The sequence below is a fragment of the Rattus rattus genome, chromosome 5 (genome assembly GCF_011064425.1).
Source record: "Rattus rattus isolate New Zealand chromosome 5, Rrattus_CSIRO_v1, whole genome shotgun sequence".
In the NCBI taxonomy this organism is placed as follows: Eukaryota; Metazoa; Chordata; class Mammalia; order Rodentia; family Muridae; genus Rattus; species Rattus rattus.
The window spans coordinates 86191194-86210296 of record NC_046158.1 but is presented as its reverse complement, the minus strand read 5'-3'; the positions used below and the strand labels follow the sequence as shown (position 1 = coordinate 86210296).

At 36.8% G+C, this 19103-nt stretch overlaps 1 pseudogene; it reads right to left on the bottom strand.

Moving 5' to 3' along the window:
- Positions 1-335: 335 nt before the first annotated feature.
- Positions 336-18654, bottom strand: LOC116900938 (annotated as a pseudogene).
- Positions 18655-19103: the final 449 nt, after the last annotated feature.

Genomic DNA, 19103 nt, shown 5'->3' with positions numbered 1-19103 from the left:
TTCAATTTCCGCCAGTCACTCAATATCATTAGTACATCACACTTAAAACTGGACAGTCTATGAAAACCTAAAATTCAAAGAAAACACAATCTCGCTTAAGAGAACATTGTAAACTAACAATTCTTGATATCACATGCCTCATATGATCCATTTGAAACCATAGAGAATTACGTTGTTTTGTGTGTCACTGTTCCAAGAGACAAAAGAAATTTGAACAGCTAAAACATCTTGAAAATGCACCAAGCTTATGAAGCCTCAAACAAAACTTTAACTTCCTGTAATACTCTTGCCAAATCAAATTATTTTCTGTAAACCACTTTTGCAAAAATGGTCTTCTACTTCCTTTCATTCGACCTAGATCAGCTGAGACCTAGAGAAGGATCAAGACGGCTTGTGATTTCTCTAAGGAGACAAAGATCTTTCTTTTCTCCTATCTCTAGAAAGTGACCTGCTCCGGGTTCTGGAAAAGCTTCTCTTTCTCAGGGATCTGCTTCAAGGTGGAGGACTCCTGCGGTGATCATCTTGTGGACGACCCAAAGAGGGAGGTGGACCATGATTCTGACTTCTCTTTTCACCATTCGACAATTCCACTCTTACGGCAGCCACATGGTGTTCTTCCATCTAGCTTGCAGACAGAATCAGCAGCATCTCGGGGATCCTCAAATTCGACGAAAGCAAAGCCTGAGGGTTTCGAGCAACCCTCACACTTCACAGTGATCCATAATAGCCAAAAGCCTGTTCTAATTCAGTCTTGTTCCCACTATTTCCAAGATTGCCTACATAAATCTTACAGTCCAAGGGACAGGAATCATAATGTATTTCAAGATCTTGGGTTCAAAAGGCCCAAGCTCACATCTGACAGGCCCACTGCTTTCCTCTGACTATGCTCCCACAGATGTTCTCTGTCCCGCAGTAGCGTCCACGAAATGGCCTCAGCCTGCTTACTTGTACCTTTTCAGAACTAAGTGCTCAAAGGCTGCACTACACCCAACCCATATTAATAATATAATTAATAAAAATTTCCACAGGCTTGCCTAGAGTCCAATCTAATGGGAGTATTTTCCTAATAAAATTGTTTCTTTTCAAAGGACCCAATTCTATGCCAAATTGGCATAAAAACTAACCAACACCGCATGTACGGACACATGCACCTATGTACCAGACACATGTAAACACAATAACAATAAATTAAATAAAGATTTTTTTAAAGAGTTAATAAGAAAACATCAACAAAGGTCTTAGCATGGTGCCTGGCATGTTGAAACCATATGACAGTGCCATCTATTAGTAGGAATGGTTTTATGTGATACCAAAAGAGTCGTTACTAACAAGAAAGTGGTTATCTCTTTGTAGGATTGGGGTTTAGGGATTAAATCAAGCAGGGAATGAATTACATTACCTAGGGGAAATCATACAACTATAAAAGATGGGCAGATTACAGAGAGCTCTGTATAACCATTGATTTTGTTCCAATTTACTAGCTATGAGAGCCATAAATTCTCTGAGACTGTGAATTCTAGTCTGTAAAATGAAAGTTGCAATATATATATATCATAGGACTGTTACAAGGATTTAAAAGTTTATTTATGTGAAAATATTGCACAGTGCACAATAATAATTCAAGGAAAGGGGTATAAAAAACACAAAAATTAAAAAAATGGAAAAGAGAGAGAAACAGTAGTTTGAAAGCTGGAGAGTATTAAACCAGTCATAATATTATGTAACAAATTAGCCTCGAAGCCAGAGACTTACAACATTTATTATGTCCGTTTTGCTGGGTCAGAAGTTCAGCTATTACTTACTCTGTTTTATAATTTCTCTTAAGCCTCCGTACAAATATTGGCCCAGGCTATAGTCCTAGCACAGCACACATTGGGAAAGATCAACATCCAAGTACACACAAGGTGGCTCTTCTCACTCCCTGATGACGATCTTGTATAAGACATACTCAGTATCTTGCCGTGGCTGCTCCATGGAATACTTGACAAGATGGCAACTCACTTTATCGGGAGAAAAAAGGAAAGAGAACATACTGACTTTTTATTACATATATATATATATATATATATATATTCAGGATTATGCACAAGTGAAGTACCAGTACATAGTGGTATTCTAGAAGCCTCTTAATTACCCTTTTGAGCACTGATGATGTTATCTATAAGGATATGGGATCTGCAGCCATAATGCACACCTTAATAATGTCTTAACAAATTTAACATTCTGACGAACTTACTTGACCTATTTCCTTAATTGCTTTTCTTACAAATGTTAAATAAAGTAATTACATATCAGGAGTAAAGTAATTAACACTTCTCGATATATAAAGCACTTAGAATAGCCAAAAGTAAATCATAAATGTTCGCTTTATTCAGTCATTGACAAGTGAGTCGTTGTCATTGTCATCGTTATTTAGTCAAATGATGGTCATTGTCACCTTCACACTTATTTGTAAATTTTTGAAAACAGACAAACTAAACCTAATCACAGTTACACAGAATAAAAGCAAAATGACCCAAGTGAGTCCATCTCTTCTTCCAACACAATACTTAGGCATCCTGGGAAAACACATTGCCTGGATCTGGTTGACAGTATAAAGTAAGTCTGTAAAGAGGGGAACTAAGGTATTCTGTTGAAACAAGTCACATGGGAGTAAGTCAAGGCAAGTTTCCCACGTCTTACACTGGGATACTCCATGGCCTCATTAGCAAAGAGACTATTTACAGTAATTTCTCCGGACAAGCATGTGATTTCGGTCAAATGTTGCAAGTCAGAACACTGAATCTTCTACCCCAACCCTTGACAATACCAAATCCTGAAGTACGGAAGAAGAAATCCTAGTTTTTATAAACGATGAAAGCTGTGAATTTTGCAGTGAATTTTATACATCTATTTACAGCAGAGAAGTTGTATTACTTCTAGCTCCTCGTTTTTATTGCTAGTAAGCCTCCCAAAAATACTGCTTGTGAAATATTTCCCTTTTCTCTTGGGTGATAATGAATTTCCCAATTGAAATTGAACAGTTTTGTGATGTACATAATAACTCAAATGTTTGAGCATGTTGTAGTATAATATTTTAATTGTCTAATCAACATAATATTTATGTAAGAATTTTAAATCAGGGTGTAAAATTACTCAGTGCTTCTGAAGAATTACATAGGTGAAGGAGACTCTTGGAATGAAATAGCCTGAAGGTCTCATTGGATTAACGACACCAGAATAATACCAATAAATGTCTAATTTATATAAGTTCTGGAGTATCACACAGTAATGGCACATATAGTTTTAACAATATTGTCATTTTTGGGTCAAGTGCTCTGTCAAAGCCTTCCATTTGTATCTGATGTAATTCTTACATCGAATGCTATATTAAGTGCAAAATGAGTTTGTGTGTGTGTGTGTGTGTGTGTGCATGTGTGTCCAGTGAACCAAGAATGAAAGACATGAAAAGCATGGGGATTTACACTTTCCAGAAAAGGAACTCAGAGAAAAAATGCCAAAAAAAAAAAAAAAAAAAAAAAATAAAAAAAAAAAAGCAAAATCATGGCGGTGCTCACATCCAGAATCCCAGCACTTGGAAGGTTGATTTAGGAGGACTACAATCAAGGTCAACCTCAGTACAGTGATAATTTGTTTAAAGAAGGAAGAAAGGAATGAACAAACGAACACAGAGAGGAGAAGTAAAGGAGAGAAGGAAGGAAGGAGACAGAATAAAAGCAGTGAGATTTACTGGCAGGACTAGACGTTTGCTACGGGCTCACAACACCCAGCTCTCCCATCCTGCCTCGTTCCTTCATTTTCAGTGATTTCTCAGGTGACCTAGGAAGTGGAAACCTTGGTAAATGTTAACAACCTGAACACCTGAGTGCTGTTAAAAATACATTCTTTGCATGAGCATTTAGTGTTAACAATCATCTCAACAAAGCCTTTTACCTTTGAAATATGATCATGTTTAGGCAGCCGGCATGTATGTGATTTCCTTTTAAATACATATCCCAAATTTACAAATGCAGATGTGAAGGACTTCCCACTGCAGAACTGGAATATAAGTCTCTACAAAAGCCCAGGACAACAGCAGAGCCCCACCTTACCTAGTCTGGAAGATGTCTGCAGACCACAATACTGTTTTCCTACTGTCTGTGATCATAGTGGGTACTGGAATGAGGGAGTGACAGGCTACTAACACTTCTAAACAATCAGAGAACTGAGTGAGTCCAGCCCATGGAAGGGGGGGAAGAAGATGAAGACTTTTGACCATTTTAAATGCCAAAGAACTTCCTTTTGGCCTTCAGCTTTAGTAACTCATTTCTTTTTTCCTGGGGTGTAGGTATTTTTTTTAATGTAGCTACTTGAAAAAATGCTCAAAAGGGAAACTTTTATTTAAACTCACATAAAACGAAAATTTTAAACCTATGCCTAATTTATTCAGATTATTGTTGTTGTGGTTTTCCAAGCCATCTGTTTTGCAATTACGTATTGAGGTAGGGGAATGAATTTATAGGCATTGTTGGGGGAAAAGATCAATTGCATTCACGGTACACAAATAGCCCTGGTTTAGTAGTATAATTACCAGAGAAAAAACAACTGTTGTTGTTACTGAGGAATGTTGCCCTAATGAGCAGGCCCGGACACATTTGACTCCCTCATTGTCATTGACAGGTCATTGTCTTTGAGTAGCCATAGATAAGTGGAGAGAAAGTCTGTGCTATAGTTTGGCTTTTTGGCAAAGTGTCCATGAATTCTCAACTGCAAGGCAAAGCAGATTCAGCAAACCTCTTAGGGACAGCCTCTGTGTAGGCAAACAATCTGGCATCAAATGCAACACCCCCATCCATCCTACATTTGTGCTGAGTCAAAATGCTATAAGAAATGAATTCATCCAGTTAACTCCAGAGCTCCTTGCATGTTTTCACAGACCCTTTGTGAAGTGCTGTCCCAAGCTTCCTGTTCTGTACTAATGGGCAGATTGCCTTACAAGTACAAATCATTATCAGAATAGACCTGGGATTTGACAGTGCCTTTCATCAGCAATTTCAAATGCCTAGGCTGGATATGCAAAAGTATCAAACCTGTTCTAAAAGCAGGAAGCTGTGCCACAAGTTAGCATCTGGAAAAGGCAAGTGCAAATGAGGCCCCACAGTCCTCTAAACTGAAGAAAAAGAAGTTTCCGTGCAGAAAGGTCTCTCTCTCTCTCTCTCTCTCTCTCTCTCTCTCTCTCTCTCTCTCTCTCTCTCTCTCTCTGTCTCCCTCTCTTACAACTTTCTTGCTCATTTAAAAAGTACTAGAATAAGAATGTTAAATTTAAATATACTCTTAAAAGTTATATAAGCAATCGCAGTACAGGAATGCCTGAGGACCTTTTACAGGTGAAGAGAAATGATTAATTAAACGTCATAATTTGAATGCTATGGTGGATGGCATGCCGGAGACATATATGATCTTGGATATAAATGGCTTGTTTCTTGTTATCACATTTTAACTAAAGTTGCACAACAAAACAAAGAAACAAACAAACAATGAGGTCAACTGTGTTCTAAATAAAAAGCCACTGAAATATTAATTTAGCTGGGCATACCAGAAGCACTAGAAGTTACTATACCCTCTCTTCAAAATCTTTGCTTATCACTCCATAATCACAGCATAATATGGGCAAGGTGGCAATGGCTCTGGAGTGTGTCCGCTGCTCACTGAAGTGCTAGCTGATTCTTCATGGGCAACTATCCAAGAGATGTAAGATAACAAAATAGATGCTCCAGGACACATTGGATTCCCGAGAGGAGCCCCACAGAACCAATGGCAATTTTTTTATGAAAGTTCATTGTGGAAAGAGATGCTTTTTGATCTTATGTGCATCCCATAAGGTTGTATCCTAAATTGAGATTACTTTTATTTCTACTAGAAAAATCTGAACAAGGTGACTGCAGATGCCTCAGAGCACAAGATGAATGATAAATATAATAAAATTATAATCAAACCCGCATTATCACAGTAAAGGTGTGTATGCATGTATATATGTTTGTATGTATGTATGTATGTACATATGCATGTATGTCTTTGGGAGCCTTGAAGAATTCACAAAAATAACCAAGTTGAACTTATTGATATAGCTCTAGGTTAAAAAATGTGCTAAGAAAAATTCCATGGCAAGTTAGCAGATTCATTATGCCCTGTGGAAAAGACCTGTTGAATACATAGACAGTACAGAGGACAGCAAGCATTTGAACTAACACGCATATGTATTCAAATGAACCTTTTAACACTCTACAGAGCAAAAAAAGAATGGAAGGCAATATGAGCCAAGATAGAATTCCAAACAGAACAAATGAATAAAAAATAACCTAAGGTCCTTTCTGTGTTTCCTTCTTGACTCTAAAGAAGCTACAGTGTACATAAAGGGAGAGGATAGTGGGGAGAAGAGGTATTGAGGGTGCTAATTAGTGAAGGTTCAAGGAAATTAACACCAAAGTTTGTGAATGAAATGTAAACAAGGCAATCTCTATCTGCAAAAGAGGAAATTGGAATTATTCTGTTGAAGTCAGCTGAGCCCTAATTTACTCCTGAATATTACCAGTGGAAGATATAGCTTAACATACTAAAAGGAAATATAACACTTCTTCTTTGGAGCCACACATGTAGAGGCTGCATGGTAAGTTAGGGGCACACATATTGTCTTTACATTACCTCAAATTTTTTTGAAGGTTGCTTATTTGTCATGACTGCCTGATATTCACAGTATGATGAGCCTAGATTGTAGGCTTTTGCCATTCCCATTTGCAATCCTGAAAGAGAAATAAGACTTAAATGCATCTCCAGTTTAGGTATATAGGAGGAGAACTTAAGAGAAATGTTTAGAAAAGTATATTAGAAAAATATATTGTTAAAAACCAAGAATTTTTTTTTTGGTATCATTTAATTCTTTTTATTCTTTAAAGAAATCAAGAATGAGAACTTTCTAGGTGGTCTAGAAATGCACAGAAAGATATAAGGATCATGTGTGGAGGAGTCTGAAGGACATCCGTGGAAGAACAGGAGAAATTATACACGTGTCTCCGTCCCCCCAAGCTCTCCTCAAAAAAAAATGTTCACATTTAACATTTACATTCGCAGGGTTCTTGCCCCTCTCCTGAATTAGGGCTTCTTGCTTTTTGATATCTAGAGAGATTTAATTTTAATCTCATGTGACAACATGAGATTCTCATAGTGGTATCTTACAATCTTTATCTTTCTTCCTTTCAGACTCAGGTTAAAGGGTAGTGACCATATAACCTACTTGGGTTTTACATTTTCTCCCTTGCAGGCATCTAGAACATAGTGGATTTGTTACATATGAGGAGAAAAGGGTAGGTAGAGGAATGACATCATTTGCATTTTGAAACTATCAAGGAAACCAAATTCACCTGCAAGAATAAAAAATCTCCTTTATGACTATAAAATATTCAAAAACCTGAGTGAAAATAAATGTGACTTTTACATTTTTGTGGGGTTTTTTTGGGAGAATGCTGTGGGTAAGTTATATTTAGAGTTCACTGGAAAATCAAATTTTATAAGTCATCCGAATAAAATGATACCTAAGGTACAGTTCAAAAGTGTGGATGTACGGTCTCCCTATTTGTGAAATCTGGGTTACTTTTGAATGTACACATGTGAATTTAATTCAGTTACTTAAATAATGGGAAGAAATGCTACCCATTCCAAAACATTTTTAACATACTAATCCCTAAAATCTCTGATACCTTTAATACACAAACAAGGGTGATGAAAGTTTCATTACCTTTCATTCTCCAAAATAATTGTGTTCTGGATTGCCCTGATGACTCATTTAAAGTGATTTAAATGGTAATGGAAGTCAGAATAGAGGAGTTGAGGCACTCTGCTACTGATGCTTGGAGGAAGGGAGGGTTCTTGATAGTGTCGAGAAAGCATGATTCTTCTAGAATTTAAATACCACCAATAAAAAATAGTCCCCAGAACAACTTTTTCTAATACCTTTGGTTAAGCTTGAAAAGACCCTTTCAAGTTTTTATCTCCAATGGAAAGACATTCAATTCCTACACCTGTTGACTTTGGAGACTGTGTTACAATAGTAGCAAGAAAAGTAAACAGACATTCATGTGCACATTAGAGAAATTGTATCTTAACAGTCTGTATAACTATGAAAGTAGAGAGGGCCTGTCACACTAGAGGCTCATTGAAAATGAAAGGCTTCACAAGTTCAAATATTGAACTGTGTATACACATGGGTGACATCTTTGTTTCCCATGCAAGTTGTTTATTTCCATGTATATGTGTGTTTACATATATATATAGTGTGTATGTGGAATGTGCCTGTCTTCTTGCATGTGTGTATGTGTGCATTTATGTGTATGTGCATGCATGCATGTGTGTATGTGCACCTCCACCCCCTCCTCCTTCTGTGTGTGTGTGTGTGTGTGTGTGTGTGTGTGTGTGTGTGGTTGTAGTTTGCACCTGATGGCTAGTCCTGCCTATCAGTACTTCTCATTTTCTTCTTCTTTGTGCTTTGACTCAAACACCCAGAAGGATCTTGCTTATGTATCTAATCCAGCAATGGTTTGTCTCAAAAAATTGCACCACCACGTCGATTGATAGTTCTGGATGATATTTTTCATTGTTTTGGATCAAAAACAAATATTTTTTTACAATATAAAAGCATTGTTGCCAGTTTGTTTTATCTGGCTTTAGGAATCAATTTTGAATTACTAAAATGTATTACATATATAAAGAATATGACAATGACCCCAAAATTAACTGATACTCCTATTGTTATATCAAAGACCAAAATATGCAAATTATTCACCTTCCATCCCAAGAAATGATATATAAGGAGCATGGAGCAAAGATTGAAAAGTCAAATCACACTGGTTAGCATCCAGCAAAGCCAAGACTCCCTACTGCTTCACAAAGAGCCTAAAAGAAGAGGCTGACAGGACGACATTGTTTCCATATTACTATTCAGGAACTAAAGCCATTTCTATTTGTTCTTGACCACCAAATCTGTCTTGAGACAAAGATGCTATTATATAGCATGCTGACCTGTTTCTTTTTCTTGTCTATTGCCCAACCTGTGTCATGTGGAAGGAATCTGTGATATATCTTGCTGTCATTATAGCCCTCTGAGGACATGTGCTTTACACCATAACCTGTAACATTCTACCATGACTCCATTTGGTTTGTATCCTGTTGGGAGCCTATTAATCATTTAGTTCTTCAAAGTGCCATCTCAAGTTGAATACAGAGGCTGGGCGGCGGAAAACACCTGAACAGAAACATTTTTGTCCCTTTCTTTAACTTCTCACTTCCCACACCTGCCCACACTTTTTTTTTTTCTTGTAAACATCTATAATGTTAATAAAAAGTTAAAACTCTCCCCATCTTTTTCCATTAAATTAAAGCACGCCAAACTTGGAATGTTGGTATCTTTTTATCACTGAGTGTCAATGCTCATCTATAGTAGGTTAAATGGCAAAACACCCAAGAGCAATTTGATTCGTATCGGAAGAGATGTCAAGATAGTTGATATATAGATTTTTTTCCAGAGCTTGAATTTTATAGGAAGACAGACATTTCAGTGGTAATGAAATCTGCAGTCTCTGTTGACAGGAAAGTATTTACTTAATGACACTTTTATCACATAGTAAATTATCCCAATGCGTTAAGAGAGTAGTACTTTACCAATGAAGTTTCAGCACTGATGAACCACCATTGTGTCTTTTAAAAAATGTAGTTTGCCTTTTGGGCCTTTATGTCATCTCTTGAAATTCAAACATTGACAGATTTCTTTCTGGCCAAAGAAATGTTTCTTTTGTTAGATTCAGATGCCTTAGGTTACAGATTTTATGAATTTGTATCAATTTAATGTAATTAGAGATCAAAAAGAGAAGGGGGATGTTAGAGAAATTACAGTGGGAGGGTATGGGGTAGATATGAACAAAAGGGTGTTATATGCATGCAGAAAAATGTCACAGAGAAATTCAGAATCCTCTACAACCATTATACCCATAAAAAGAAACTAATTCACTATCCTATTACTAAATATAAACACCTTATTGTCTAATAATATATATTTTATATAAAATATAATGTATAGTAATATATAGTGTATCCCCTTTAATAAATTTTATTCTTCGTTTTTAATATGAGAACCAAATATGATAGTAGCAACAGACAACAGGCTCAGTTCATATGTTTGGAGACTTACTTTTCAAACCAGGATGAAGAATTAACTGGTTCCGTGAACTGAGATCATTTTGCCTCTGGGGAAAGCTTTTAGCCTCCTCCTTTTATAGGTCACTTAAGTCAAAATTGGAAGGGGAAGACTGATATTTCTTACCACAACGATGACTTCCATTTGGTTTTCATTAGACTATTTTGATTTAAATATTTTATAGTGTACATATCATATTTGATACTGGCTTTATTCTTCTATTGCTGGTGGTGATGGAAAAAACCAAATTGTAGAAGTTTTATAAGAAATATTGATCAAAATACAAGTTCCTTACTATTTAGCTGTCTGTTTGTTGTCATTGGATGCTAAGAGTATATAAAAGACAGTAGCAGTAGAATTATATAGGAACAAATGTCTCAAAATCAGAGATCCACAGCTCTCTATCATGCCATTAACTCCAAGCATTTATTGCCATAAACAGGGGGTGTTGGAGGTAAACTCAGATCACTTTGTTATTAATTACATGGGATTTGTTCAAAATTAAGACTTCTGTGCAGGAAAACTTTAGTTCCTGAGGTTCAGCTAACAATAAAGCTACATAACAGGGAGAAGTCTTTATTTTCATTACTTACCCTTGGGCAACTAAAGGCCAAGATTCCTGAAGATAAAATTCTAGTATGATCAATGGAAGAGACATTTAAGCAGCTCTAGTTTCTATCTAGTGTTTTTGTGGAATAGCAGAATAAGTGTCTAATAAAAAACACTTTACTCAAAATTGTATGCAAGGAACAGTGAGAAGCTTTACATAACCCCTATCTGTCCTTTTTCTCCACAGTGCTTCACATTTTGTAGTACTCCACATGTTGGGTAAGTCAAGTGAAAAAAATATATATATATATTTTTCCGTCTACATTGTCCTTCAAAACAAGTGCTTTCACACTCAAACGCAAAATAGGTCACATCCATGTGAAACCCTAATAGCTTTATTCAATTCTTTTTTACTTCCCTGATTGAGTTAAGGTCATCATTTTGATTAATTTGTCTTCATGTTTGCTTTTATTCTAGTACTTTTTGTGATAACTTTTTTATTTACTTTCACAGGATTCCACTTTTTGCTAGATTATTCTATACCAATATAAGATTAAAATCATCTTTATTAAACCGGGCACCCAATATATTGTTGTATTTTATAAAATAAAATATATACATGTAATTAGATGCTCTATGCAGTATTCATGATGATAGGATAGTATTGTGCCTGGTTTGCTTAGGGGGTTTCTGCTAGTCTTTTTGAATCAATTAATATACCTTGTACTTGACAAGCTGTTCTGTCAGATTTGTATAAAATCCTAGAGAAATGTTCATCTTTCCTCTATGACAAAAAAATCCTGATGAATACATATCGAACTTTCCTTGTCGACATTGATTCCCAATCATGCATCTAGCCACATTAGAGTATTTGGCATCCTCTAAATTTTTAAACATTTTTATAATATTATTTTTTAATTATTTTATTTATTTACATTCCAAATGTTATCCCCTTTTCCAGTCTCTATTCTCAGAATTTTTTACCCCATCTCTCCTCCTGTGGAGATGGTGCTCCCCCACAACTTCAACCCACCCCCTCCTCAGAATCCCCCTTCCCTAGTGAATCCTGTCTCTACAGGGTTAGGGACATCCTTTCTCTCTGAAGCCAGACCATGCAGTCCTCTGCTACATATGTCCCGGAAGCCACAGAACAGCCCCTGTATGCTCTTTGGTTGGTGCTTCAGTCTCTGGGAGCTCCCAGGAGTCCAGATTAGTTGATACTGTTGGTCTTCCTATGGGGTTGCCATCCCCTTCAACCCCTTCAATCCTTCCTTAAATTTTTCTATATGGGTCCCTGACCTCAGTCCAATAGTTGGTTGTAAGTATCTGCATCTGTCTCAGCGGTATCAGCTGCTGGTTGAGCTTCTCAGAGGACAGGTATGCTGGGCTCCTATCTGCAATTACAACATAGTATCAGTAATAGTGTTAGGGTTTGGTGCCTGCCCATGGGATGGATCCCAGTTTGGGCTTGTCACTGGATGGCCTTTCCTTCAGCTTCTGCTCAATTTTTTGTTTCTGCATTTCTTTTAGACAGGAACAATTCTGGGCCAAAAATTTTGGTAAATTAGTAGCCCCATCCATCCCTCCACTGGAGACCATGTCTATCTACTGAAGGTAGTCGCTTCAAAATCCATCTCCTCATTATTGGGCATTTCAGCTAAGGTCAAATATTTTTAAATTTCAGTGGTTGACTTCAAATTGATGGTGGGGCAGAGAGTGGATATAAGTCATTGGTGATACTGATTCAAATGTGTTGGTATTCTTCTAGGCAGTTGGCTCTATTAACCTTTTCCCTCTAAGCTCTAGCTCAGATGCTGCTTATCTATGAATCTTCCCCTGTCATTTAGCCCACACTGTCCTTGGAACAACCACCAAAATGAATCACTCAGATTTTCACTCTTAACGACACAAAGATGCTTCTCATTTCACATTGTGTTCACCTCAGTCTGTTGATCATCGTCTCTCTTTTTGTACCAAGGTTTATCATGACTAGAATTGTGTATATCCACTCAGTACATGTAAATGGCACATAGTAGTTACAGTGGGCATCCAGGAAAGCTATTTGGGCTATCTTCAGGTTTCACCAATAATGAATTATTAAAACACTGTAATCTGGGTCCAGGGAGTCCTGTGAAATATGAGCATTATGATTATTACTAGAACTTGGCTTACTTGTAAGCTGTTGACAGAGGCCTCAGATTTTTTTGGGTATCTACCTAGGAGACTGCACTTTATCTTGGTCATGAGAATTTTCTACACTGCAAGGTTACATTTGGCAACAGATTGTTCGCAAAACCAGCAAAGGAATAATTCAGACAGAATATGACCAAATATATAATAGATACATATATTTACTCATTTTTATATGTGATCTTAACAGTTAGAAGGTCATCTACCAATGGTGTTTACAATTGTCAATTTGATCTAATGGCGAAACACCTGCACCTAGAAGACAGTCGAGCAAGCTTGTCTGAATTGAGTTGGTATTATTGAAAATCATTTTGATTATGTTGCCAACAAAATGGGGAGATCTAGTCTAAAAGTGGGTAGTACTTAGTTCTTGGATTTGGGTCTAGATTACATGCAAGAGAATAAACTCAGTACCAGAAAGCTAGTAAGCATTCATTTCCCTCTGTCCTCCTCCACCTCTCTCTCCTTGATTTTCGCCTCTCTCCTCCCCTCTTTCCCTCCTCCTTCCCTCACTCTTTCCCTCCCTCTGTCCCTCCCTCCTCCCTCCTCCCTCACTCCCTCCTCCCTTCAATCTCTCCTCCCTCTCTTACTTCTCCTCCCTCACTAATTTCTCTCTCCCTCCATCCCTCCTTCCTCCCCTCCTCCCTCCTCCCTCCCCTCACTCATTAACTCTCTCTTTCCCTCCCTCTCTCTTTCCATTTTCACTTTACATCCTGTTCACCCTTCCTGTCACCTCCTCTCACAACCCTTCCCCAAAGCTCCTTTGCTCTCTCCTCTAAACAGGTACCTGCCCAGGTTTCCCCCCCACCCCAACCTGGCATCAAGTCTCTGAGACTAGGTGCTTTCTCTCCCCCTGATGCCCCACTAGAAGAACATCCTACCCTTTGAACAGCAGTTTTTAGGATAGTCCTGCTAGAGTTGTTAGGGACCCACATAAAGACTAAGCTACTCATCTGCTACCTGTGTGCAGGGATGCCTAGATCGAGCCCATCCATGTATGTTCTTTGGTTGGTGGTTCAATCTCTGAGAGCCTTAAGGATCCAGGTTAGTTGACTATTTGTCTTCCTGTGGAGTTCCTATTCCCATAGGGACCTGTAGCCTTTCCTCCTATTCTTCTTCAAGCGTCCCTGAGCTCCACCACTATTTGACTATGGATGTTTGCATCTTTCTAGTCAGCTGTGCTTTCTGCTCCTTCTTTGACTTCCCTGAAATGATGGACTATATCTTAGAATTTAAAACCAGAGTAAAAAATAAACTTTATTCTTTTAACTTGCTCTCCTAAGGTGTTTTATTACAGCTACAGAAGACAAAACTAAATACTTGACCTCCACAATCAAAAGGAAAGATTATGAAAGGGTATGAACACCAGGGGGAATGGGTCTTGGGAAGCACACTGGAGTTTATCTTCCACCAATTGCATCCTAGAGCAGGAACTGGAAATAAAGTGATTCTAAACAATGTAATATCGTGAGTCCAAACCAGAGACTGAGAAGCCAGTAAGCATAGAGGCTCTCCTGTCATTACAAATATTTACATTTGTACAGATAATCAGCCTTCCTTTTCACTTCTTCATGAATGGAAAACACTTATTTAATCAAGGTTTCAATTTCAACGCTAATAATTAGTTGCTAATATTTTTTTAATATTTCAATTAAGTTTATGAATAAAAAAAGAATCTGCTGATTTAATTAAAGAATGATCCCTACGTACAGAAGTAGAGCTGTAATCAAGTATTTTCAATTCCTTAAAGAAAGTGAATCGTTTATTGAGAATTCAGAACAGGCGTTTTGCTAGCATAACATTTATTTAATATTTACATCTGTTTTAGATGTATGCCAAAGGAATAGTTCTAGGACCACTATTTTGGGATGACCTACCCAGAAAAAAAGCTCAAGATTCTTTGAAATTACATGGCTGCAGTGGGTTTTTAACCATCTTTCAGAAACAAACCAAAAAAATGATGATTAAAGTACAATCTATGGTGAGATAATCAAGTTGATTATCCTAAATTCCAAAATTGTCAAATACTTCAGAATAGAGTTTAAGAATGACGCTTTTGTTTAAATAGAGTTATTTTCTTAAGACAGAACCTTAAAGTTCAGTAATTCTAAAGAGATACCTGTGCCTGGGATGCTCTGACCATGGTGAGCACCATGTGAAACATTTTACAATGTATCACTATTTAAGTGAGACATAAAGCAGATACTCATTCAAGTGAATGTTGTCATGCAAGTCTATATAGAAGGTAAAGTGTATGTGTGTTGTTGTACAGAAAAATTTAAGGTATTCGGATATTCTATATTAAAACCTAATTAACTTATTCCATGATATTCCATGAAAACTTAACATAGAAAAGTGTCCTTCTGTTTGTGTCTAGCTATTGGAATGATGTTTTATTTCAAAGAATGGGTTGACATGAAATGTACTGATTAGAAAATTACTTGGTTTGCTTCTCACTCTTCTGTAGGCTTTGCACTTTGTACACTATCCAACTTCTCCCCTGACAAGTGGGAGAAAAAGATTTAACTTAAAAATCCTCAAGGCCATTTTCTGCACTAAAAGCTTTGTTTTAGGCCACTGGTATATTTTATGCCTATAGTTATCTTGGAAATACTCAAACACAATCATTTAAAGTATGTAAATGTTTATAAGACTTCAAAAATTTTGCTTACACATCTTAAACCCTCTTACTTGAAAAATTCCACTGACAACACTTGCATACCCACATAGCATTAAGAAATCTTTGAATTTATTTTACTTTTCTAAGTAAAAATATTTTTTATGTTACTAACCTTCAAAAAAGCATCTACCATGGAACTCACCCAAGAACCAACTAACAGACCGTTTGCTGTCAGATTTCTTAAATTATATCTATTAACCGTTATTGCAACTCGTTTCTTCTCTTGCCAAACCCTTCCCCATAATTCAACAGAACATACTTACACTACCAATGTTGGGGCTAGGGTTATGTTTTTGCCATTTGTTGTGGCATAAAAATGTGAATACATATAATAGCCTTATTAGGAACTGGCCTATTTCATCTCCTAAAGGAGAAAGCAATGTTATAACCTTGTCATCTGCTTAAAACAAAAGCCAAACATTAGGACTTAGCATTAAGCCAAACAAAATTAGTCCCACTAATTTAGATCAACCTTTGACTCCAAATCAAGAGCAACGTTTGATGCTCAATTTATAAATTATAAAATTATGTACACTGGAAGAGATACTCAACCTAATTTTCCATACTGAAAGGTTATTTTGAGATGTGTATTCATAAAGAAAATAAAATAATATTTAATGAACACAAAGTAACATTTGCTGAGTAGAAATAATTACATAACTTTATCAAGAAGCTTCAACATACATGATACCATCTCCCTTGAAATACTTAAGATGAAGCAAATTTTGAAAAATAAATCAACTCCCAGTTATCCCTGCCAAAATTGAACTCAGAAATAAAATGTTTCAGCATTGATTGTGTAAGAATAAATGTTGATAGATAAAAAAACTATTTTGTTGACCTATTAATTCACCAATTACAACCCCAAATGTGCCCCAAATAGCAGGTACTCTAAAATTATGTAGTCACCTCATTCAACAGCACCAAGGTCTTACCTGTCAGCATCTAGCAAAGGTCATGAAAGCATTCTTAGCCAGAGATGAAAACACCTGTTTTTTTATAGCTACTTTAATTTTTTTCTCAATTTGCCCAACCTTTAAATAGAATAGCACAAAATGTCAATTATTCATCCAGGTGCCTGTAAGAACTTTACTCATGAATATGAAATGAGGATCATAATAGTAAGTCAATGCCAGCCATCCTCCTGGCCAAATGTTACTGTCATGGCTGCTAGGCAGATGTTACAAACTGGCGGACTGTGGGCTGAAAAAACCCCATTGGTGCTCCTTGAGAGGCTAAACATTTTAAATTGGCAGGTTCACGTAAAATGGCCTGAAAGGCAGCAAATATCTGGCAACGATATTGGAAATTCTCCCCAGGGGCAGTAATAGGAAAAGACATGGAATATATGTGTCTTTTATCATTCTCTCAAGGTCTAGAATGAAAGCGGTCCCCAAACATGTACCCCCAAGCTTCTCAACTCATTAATGTACCTGCATGAATCCCCTGAGCATCTAATTTACCATTTGGGGGTCAGAAAATGAAAGCAGTAATTGCCAAAAATATGCTTCATATCTTAAAGGTGTCTTCAACTCTGCTACCAGGCTGTAGGCCATTTTTTCAGCACTACCCTAAGATTGTTCAGTGACATCTCTGCCTTTTATTTTTAATTTCTTTTCTTTTAAGACACAGCATTCTCGAGGGTTCCATCATAAACCCTTTAACTTTCCCCATTTTTTCATAAAGATCCAATCACACCTACAGTGTCAATTCTTTTTAGATGTCCCTTAAGCAAATCTTTGAAAAGTTGGAAGATTTTACTTTCCTGGGTTCTCTTTATAAAACGCAACTGTTCTAAAATTTCTTCTTTTAAGTCTCATGCAAGAGGACAGGAAAAGGTCTCATAGAATTAGATGATAATTGTGAGCTCTATATTCCAACTTAAAAAAATGATACATCCATTCTCAGTCATGTTTATTAAATGAGCAACTATAAGTACTTGTATTTCACCTGGGCAATCTATTTCTTTTTCATGGTCTTGTTGGAAATCCCCAATTCAGGCCTCAAAATGATTATGACATCTGATTTTTTGCATTTAAAAAATTGGCTTTTTTGATTTGGGATTTAGCTCAGTAGTAGGCGCTTGCCTAACCGAAGCATGAGGCCCTGGGTTGGTCTGGCTCGAAAAAAAGAAAGGAAAAAAAAAAAAAATTAGTTTTTTATCATTATAATCCAGTATTATAATGAAGGTTCTAAAAGGAAGCAATGTGTACTGAAATAGAGACAGAAGAAAAGTCAAAGAAAGAAAGAAAACTGCCGTTAACAAGTAGTTTTTACTAAAAGCCAAACCAAAATACTAAATTAGGAATTTCAAGCTAGGCAAGAAATATACAAATCAACAACATTCTACCATAGCAGTAAACAATTTTAAAATATGATTTTTTGAAAGGAGATTATTTTAATTTTCTATGTTTTTACAGCTCACAACAGGGGAGCAGAAATAAAAATGGGGTTTTCAGACAGGAATCCAGTTCCCCACTGTATACAATGTTGGCTCTCTAGCCATGCTGTGCCACGCTTCTATTCTTTGTGTAGAAGATATGATTAGATGACTTTGCTCTAATACAAGGAGCTCCCTTGTATTTCCCATTGCTTGTAAAATAGAAACCTAAGCATGCGGTTGAAAATGCAGTTCTGCTCTGGCTAGTTTTCTGCCAACTTAACACAAGCCAAAGTTATCAGAGAAGATGACACCTCATGTGAAAATTTCTTCCTAGAATCGGCAGTAGTCAAGATTGTAGAGCATTTTCTTAATAAGTGATTGATGGGGAAGGGCCCAGTTCATTTTAAGTGGAACCATCCCTGGGCTGACGGTACTGGCTTGTATAAGAAAGTAGGCTGAGTAAGCCATAAAGAGTAAGCCAGTAAGCACCACCCCTCCATGGTCTCTGCATCAGCTCCTACCTTCAGGTTCCTGATCTCTTTGAGGTCTGTTCTGACATCTTTCAATGATGATTAGTGATATGGAAGGATAAGCCACAAAATCCTTTTCTCCCCAACTTGCTTTGGTCATGGTTTCTTTATTTAGCAAAAATTAAGCTAAAACTAATATGAAGTATCCAACATATTTTTCAAAACATCTTTACATTTAAATAGTATTTTATTACCCCTTAGAGAGCATTACATAATCTGTCTTTGTTTTAACTACCCTCTCTAACTCCCTAGTCCCAGGGCCATCCCTCCTCTCCTCCACTTTGTGTCTTCTATTTTGTTGTTACTTTTTGGTTCTGCTCTGATTTGTTTGGTCCTGCTTAAAGACATGATCTCATAGAAAGTCTCTTGATCCTCTGGCTCTTAGAATCTTTCTATTCCTTCTTTGACAAGGTTCCCTGAGTCTTTAGCATAGGGGCTGTGCCGTATATGTATAAATTGGGGTTGATGATTGAAGTTCAGTTGAACTCCACACCCTGACCAGTTGTGATTTCTGTATACTGCAAAAGTAAACTTTTTGATGAGGGGTGA